We start from the raw sequence: 7,466 nt of genomic DNA on the forward strand, positions 1-7,466 counted from the left end.
CCTGGTGGGAAGTCCAGGTTCCTGTGCATCCTAATTACATTAAACAATGGCGTTTATGTATCTTCTTGCATTTCACTACAATGTTTGCTCACTGAGGTTGTTAGCTTATCATCCCAAAGTGGCCGATAAACACAGGTGAGGTTAATTGAAGGGCTTAGGGATACATGACTTTTTCAGCCTCGCTTTTCAATGTCTAGGGTCCCTTGCTTTGTGAAGCTCAGGTCAGGGTGAAAATGCCTTAGCCAGTTAACTGCTATTGCTTCCGAGACTCACTTCCCGCAAGATATCTCTGGGGAGAAGCCACATGTATCTACCGTGATACTGCCTTGGGTTCATGCAGCCGTGTAGAGACCTCCGCCAGTGCTCAGATGATTTCCCTTTCACGGTCATGGCTTTCCCTCTGCAGTTGACATCATTTCATCTCTTTTTTGACATGGTGGAAGACTTTGTGGATTGGTGTAGGACATATGGGATAATGCTGGACTTCTGTGCTTGGGCACCTCTGGGTAGGGATGTTTTCTTTATGTGCATTTAACATTTATGTAAAACTATTTTTTATAAACGAGTTCCTGTGCATTTCTTTCTCTAAAGTTCCCAGAGTAACACACACGTAGCTGTTCGAATCTCCCTTCAGGCATGTCTTTAGCCAATTTTACTGCCCTGAGCTCCACATTTTTCTCTCCTCTCCACATTGCCAGGTGAGGATGCCTGACTTATGTTAAAACACTTTATCGGCAAAGATCAGGTGCTTCACCAAAACTTTCCCAAAAGGAATTTCTTTCATATCAGTTCAAGCTGTTTCACATATCTTACCTCCAAACTTATCTCCAGGAGATTCATGAATATAAAGGAAGAGATATTCCTTATGGTGCTTAGCCTGCCTCTACTAAATCGGACCTCAAACAGTTTCATTTATCTCAGCTCAACACTTCCTCCTGGACTTGCTTGGATGTGAAGGGAAACAGTGAATACTGTATTTACTGGGCTGCCTTTCTGGATTGCCTCACCCAGAGTTACGTTTGTCATTTCAAGAGTTCCCCCAGCAATTACTATTTCTGTGGTCAGCAAGCATTACGGTTTCCAACAATCATTATGATATGGGAAACCTTGTATCCTGCAGGTCCTGGTGCATCCTAATTCCATTAAATAATGGCCAATAAGCACAGATGGGGTTAATTTAAGGGTGAGGGATATATGACTTGTTCAGCCTTGCTTTTCAATTTGTCGAGTCTCTTGTTTGTGAAGGTCAGTCCAGGGTGAAGATGCCTCAGTCAGTTAACTGCTTTTGCTTCCAAGGCTTACTTCCTGCAAGACATCTCTGAGCAGAAACCACAAGGACCTATCTGATGTATCCTTGCGTGGTGGACAGCTATGTGGAGACCCATGCCAATCCTGAGATGATTACCCTTTCACTAACTTGGCTTCCCACTGAATTTGCCCTCATTTCGCCTCTTTTGTGAGATTCTGGAAGAGTTTGTGGTTTGTTGGCGCACATATGGGATAATGTTGGACTTGTGAACTTCGGAAGCTATTGGTAAGGATGTTTTCTTGATTTTTGAAGGTCAGACCAGGGTGAAGATGCCTTAGCCAGTTAAGTGCCTTTGCTTCTTAGGTTCACTTCCTGAAATATATCTCTTAGAAGAAGCCACATGGACCTACCGTCATACATCCTTGGCTGCTGGACAGCCCTGAGGAGACCCCCGCCAATCCTGAGATGATTTCCCTTTCACTGACTTGGCTTCTCCCCGCAGTTGGCCTCATTTCATCTCTTTTGTGAGATGGTGAAAGACTCTGTGGATTATTGGCGCACATATGGGATAATGTAGGACGTGTGAGCTTGGGCAGCTATGGGTAAGGATGTTTTCTTGATGTTCAATTTACATTTATATAAAAGTCTCTTTCATAAACCAGTTTCTGTGGATTTGTTTCTCTAATTTCCCAGGACTAACACACTCACCAAGCTAGGCGAACCTCCCTTCAGTCATGTCTTTAGCCATTTTTACTTCCTTGAGCTCCACATTTCTCTCTAGGCACAATATTGCCAGGTGAGGATACTTGACTTCTTTAAAACTCTCTATCAGGAAAGGTCACGTATTTCACCACAGCTTTTCCAAGGGAAATTGCTTTTACATCAATTCAATGGTGCTTCATGCGGATTCTCGTATCTTAGCTCCAAACTTATCTCCAGGAGATTCATGAATATAAAGGAAGAGATAATCCTTCTGGTGCTTAGCCTGCCTCTACTAAATGGGCCCTCAAACAGTTTCATTTATCTCAGCTCAACTCTTACCTCCTGGACTTGCTTGGATGTGAAGGAAATCAGTGAATCCTGCCATTTCCTGGGCTGGCCTTCTGCATTGCCTCACCCAAAGTTACGTTTGTCATTTGAAGAGTGGCCCCAGCACTATTTCTGTGGTCACCAAGCATTATGATTTCCCATAATCATTAGGATATGGGAAACCTTGTAATCTGCAGGTTCCCGTGCGTCCTAATTACATTGAACAATGGAGCTTTATGTATCTTCCTGTGTTTCACAACAAAGATTGCTCACTGAGGTTGTTAGCTTATCATGTCACATTGGCCGATAAACACAGGTGTGTGGTTAATTGAAGGGCGGAGGGATACATGGCTTGTTCAGACTCGCTTTTCAATTCCTAGGGTCTCTTGCTTTGTGAAGCTTAGTTCAGGGGGAAGATGCCTCAGTCTATTGCCTCCAAGGCTCACTTCCGGCAAGACATCTCTGGGCAGAAGCCACATGTACCTACCGTGATACTGCCTTGGGTGCATGCATCCACGTGGAGGCTCCCATAGTCTTCAGATGATTTCCCTTTTACTGACTTGCTTTCCCACTGCAGTGGGCACCATTTATTTTCTTTTGTCACGTGGTGGAAGACTTTGTGGATTGGTGGCAGACATATGGGATAATGTTGGACTTCTGAGCTTGGGCAGCTCTGGGTAGGGATGCTTTATTTATGTCCATTTAACATTTATATAAGACTCTTTTTTTATAAATGAGTTTATGTGCATTTCTTTCTCTAAAGTTCCCCAGACTTATCACGTAGCTGTGCGAATCTCCCTGCAGTCGTGTCTTTACCCAATTTTACTTCCTTGAACTCCACATTTTTCTCTCCTCTCCACATTGCCAGGTGAGGATGCCTGACTTCCGTTAAAACACTTTATTGGCAAAGGTCAGGTGCTTCACCAAAACTTTTCCAATAGGAATTTCTTTCACATCAGTTCAAATGAGGTTCAAGCTGTTTCTTGTATCTTACCTCCAAACTTATCTCCAGGAGATTCATGAATATAAAGGAAGAGAGATTCCTTTTGGTGCTTAGCCTGCCTCTACTAAATTGGACCTCAAACAGTTTCACTTATCGCTGCTCAACCCTTCTTCCTGGACTTACTTGGAAGTGAAGGAAAACATTGAATTCTGCATTTTCTGAGATGACCTTCTGCGTTGCCTCATGCAGAGTTACACTTGTCATTTCAAGAGTTCCCCCAGCACTTACTATTTCTGTGGTCAACAAGCATTACGGATTTCAACAATCATTAGGATATGGGAGACCTTGTAACCTGCAGATCCTGGTGCGTCCTAATTCCATTAAATAATGGAGCTTTTTGTATCTTCCCGTGTTTCACAACAAGGTTTTATCACTGAGGTTTCTAGTTTATAATCCCAAACTGGCTGATAAGCACAGGTGGGTTTAATTTAACGGTGAAGGATGTATGACTTGGTCAGCCTTGCTATTCAATTTGTCGGGTCTCTTGTTTGTGAAGGTCAGTCCAGGGTGAAAATACCTTAGTCAGTTAACTGTTTTTGCTTCCACGGCTCGCTTCCTGCAAGACATCTCTGAACAGAAACCACAAGGCCCTACCCTGATATATCCTTGCGTGCTGGACAGCTATGTGGATACCCACGACAATCCTGAGATGAATACCCTTTCACTGACTTGGCTTTCCCGCTGCAATCGGCCTCATTTCATCTCTTTTGTGAGATGGTGGAAGACTTTGTGGATTATTGGCGCACATATGGGATAATGTAGGACGTGTGAGCTTGGGCAGCTATGGGTAAGGATGTTTTCTTGATGTTCAATTTACATTTATATAAAACTCTTTTATACACGAGTTTCTCTGGATTTGTTTCTCTAAAGTTCCCAGACGAACCCACTTACGTAGCTCCTCAAACTTCCCTTCTGTCATGTCTTTAGCCATTTTCACTTTCTTGAGCTCCACATTTTATCTACCCACAACATTGCCAGGAGAGGATACTTGAATTCCATTAAAACACTTAATTGGCAAAGATCAGGTGTTTCACCACAACTTTTCCACGAGAAATTGCTTTTACATCAGGTCAATGGGGCTTCAAGCATTTTCACAAATCTCAGCTCCAAATTTACCTCCAGGAGATTCATGAATATAAAGGAAGAGAGAATCCTTCTGGTGCTTATCCTGCCTCTACTCAATGGAGCCTCAAAAAGTTTCAACACTTACCTCGTGGATTTGCTTGGATGTGAAGGAAAACAGTGAATTATGCGTTTCCTGGGCTGCCTTTTTCTGCCTTGCCACATCAGAGATATGTTTGTCATCTCAAGAGTACATTCAACACTTCCTTTTTCTGTGGGTAACAATCATTACAGCTTCCCATAATAATAGAGAGGACATGGGAAACCTTGAATCCTGCAGGTTCCTGTGTGTTTTAATTGCATTAAACAATGGAGCTTTACGTATCTTCCTGTTTCTCAAGTAGGTTTGCTTACTGCGGTAGTTAGCTTATCGTCCGGACCTGGCTGATAAACACAGGTGGGGTTAATTGGAGGACTGAGGCATGCATGGCTCTGTGAGCCTCGCCATTCGAGTCTATGGTCTGTTGCTTTGTAAAGGTCAGTCCAGGGTGAAGATGTCTTATCCAGTTAACAGCTCCAGTTATTGCTTCCACGGCTCACTTCCTTCAAGATATCTCTGAGCAGTATCCACATAGACCTTCCGTGATACAGACCTGGGTGCCGGACAGTCGTGTGGAGACCACTGCCAGTCCTGAGATGATTTCCCTTTCACTGTCTTGGCTTTCCCCTTGCAGTTGGCTTAATTTCGTCTCTTTTGTGAGATGGAGGTAGACTTTATGAATTGGGATCCCACATATGAGATCATTCTGGACTTGTGAGCTTGGGAAGCTATGGGTAGGGATATTTTCTTGATGTGCACTTAACATTTATATAAAAATCTGTTTTATTCATAAATTTCTGTGGATTTGTTTCACTAAAGTTCCCAGACTAACACACTCCGAAAGCTACACAAACCTCCTTTCAGTGGTGTCTTTAGCTATTTTAACTTCCTTGAGCTCAACATTTTTCTCTACCCACAACTTTGCCAGGTGAGGATACTTGACTTCCATTCAAACACTTTATGGGAAAGGTCATGTGTTCCACCACAACTTTCCATTATGAATTGCTTTTATTTCAGACCAATGGTCCTTCAAGCAGTTTCACATATCTCAGTTCCAAATTTATTTCCATGAGATACATAAATATAACATTAGAGAGACACTTTCTGGTGTTTAGCCTGCCTCTACTAAATGGGGCCTCAAACAGTTTCACTTATCTCAGCTCAAACCTTGCCTCCTGGATTTGCTTGGATGTGAAGGAAACAGTGAATCCTGCATTTCCTGGGCTGACCTTCTGTGTTTCCTCACCCAGAGTTACGTTTATCATTTCAAGTATGCCCCTAGAACTTACTTTTTATGTGGTCAATAAGCATTAAAATTTCCTATAATCATTAGGATATGGATAAACCTTGAATCCTGCAGGTTCCTGTGGGTCCTAGTTCCATTAAACAATGGAGCTTTTTGTATCTCCTTGTGTTTCACAACAAGGTTACCTCACTGAGGTTAACTTATCATCCCAAACTGGACGATAACCAAAGGTGGGGTTCTTTGAAGCGCAGAGTTATACATAGCTTGGTCAGCCTTGTTTTTTAATTTCTTGGGTCTCTTGCATTGTGAAGGTCAGTCCAGGGTGAAGATGCTTTAGCCAGTTAACTCCTTTTGCTTCCAAGCCTCACTTCCTCCAAGACATCCCTGAACCGAAGCCACATGGACCTACCATGATACAGCCTTGGGTGCAGGACACCGGTGTGGAGCCCCATGCCAATCCTCAGATGATTTTCCTTTAACTGACTTGGCTTTCCCCCTGAAACTCGGCCTCATTTGTCTCTTTTATGTGATGCTGGAAGACTTTGTGCATTGGTGTCGGACATATGGGATAATATTGGATTTCTGAGCTTGCGCAGCTCTGGGTAGAGATGTTTGCTTTATGTGCACTTATCATTTATATAAAACACTGTTTTATACATGATTTTCTGTGCATTTGTTTCTCTAAAGTTCCCAGCCTAACACATTCATGTAGCTGCGCGAAACTCCCTTCAGTCACGTCTTTTGCCATTTTTACTTCATTGAGCTCCACATTTTTCTCTACCCACAACATTTCCAGGTGAGGATACTTGACTTCCTTTAAAATACTTTATCAGAGCAGAAAAGCCTGCGCCATGAAGACTCCTGCCATCGCCCCTCTCCCTCCTCTCTCCCCCTCCCCTCTGGGAACCGACAGGCGCCGAACCCCGGAGGCAAAAAATGGGAAAGAAACAGAATCGAAAGGGTTAAAAAGTAGAAGAGGCTGAACCTGAAGAATTTGTGGTAGAAAAAGTACTGGACCGGTGTGTTGTGAGTGGGAAGGTGGAATATTTCTTAAAATGGATGGGGTTTACAGATGTTGATAATACATGGGAACCTGAAGAAAATTTAGTTTTTCCGGAATTAATGGAAGCATTTCTCAATTCTCAAAAAGCTGGTAAAGAAAAAGATGGTATTCAAAGGAAGTCTTTACCTGACTGTGAATCTGACAACAGCAAATCAAAGAAGAAAAGAGATGCTGCTGACAAACCAAGGGGCTTTGCCAGAGGTCTTCATCCTGAAGGAATATTTGGTGCTACAGACAGCAGTGGGAAATTGACGTTTCTCATGAAATGGAAAGATTCAGATGAGGCAGACTTGGTGCTGGCAAAAGAGGAAAACATGAAATGCCCTCAAATTATCATTGTTTTATGAAGAGAGACTAACTTGGCATTCTTGTCCAGAAGATGAAGCTCAATAATTGTTTGCATTGCTTTCTGTATATATATATATATATAGTGGGTCTTGGGTTTTTTTTTTGTTTCTGTTTTGAATTATTAGTGAGAAGAATAACTACATTTTAATGGAAATCAAGTTTGATGTGTGTTTTTTGGAGGAGTACTGTGGGAGTTGTTATTTTGTTGTTGTATAAATAGCACTGATTACTTTGAACAAATAAAGCTTTCGGTAGTTGCTTCATTTATTGGAAAAGAATATTTGATACCATGGTATATTATTTCCTCTGCATTACAAAATAGCTTTTCTAAATATTGGAAGTTCTACTTTGTTATTACTGAATCAG

At 42.2% G+C, this 7,466-nt stretch overlaps 1 pseudogene; it reads left to right on the plus strand.

The window, feature by feature from the left end:
- Positions 1–6,625: 6,625 nt before the first annotated feature.
- On the plus strand, positions 6,626–7,145 carry LOC101663781 (annotated as a pseudogene).
- The last annotated feature ends 321 nt before the right edge of the window (positions 7,146–7,466 follow it).

This window comes from Echinops telfairi, unplaced genomic scaffold (genome assembly GCF_000313985.2).
Source record: "Echinops telfairi isolate 266 unplaced genomic scaffold, ASM31398v2 ScPeMD7_4342;HRSCAF=5098, whole genome shotgun sequence".
Lineage (NCBI taxonomy): Eukaryota > Metazoa > Chordata > Mammalia > Afrosoricida > Tenrecidae > Echinops > Echinops telfairi.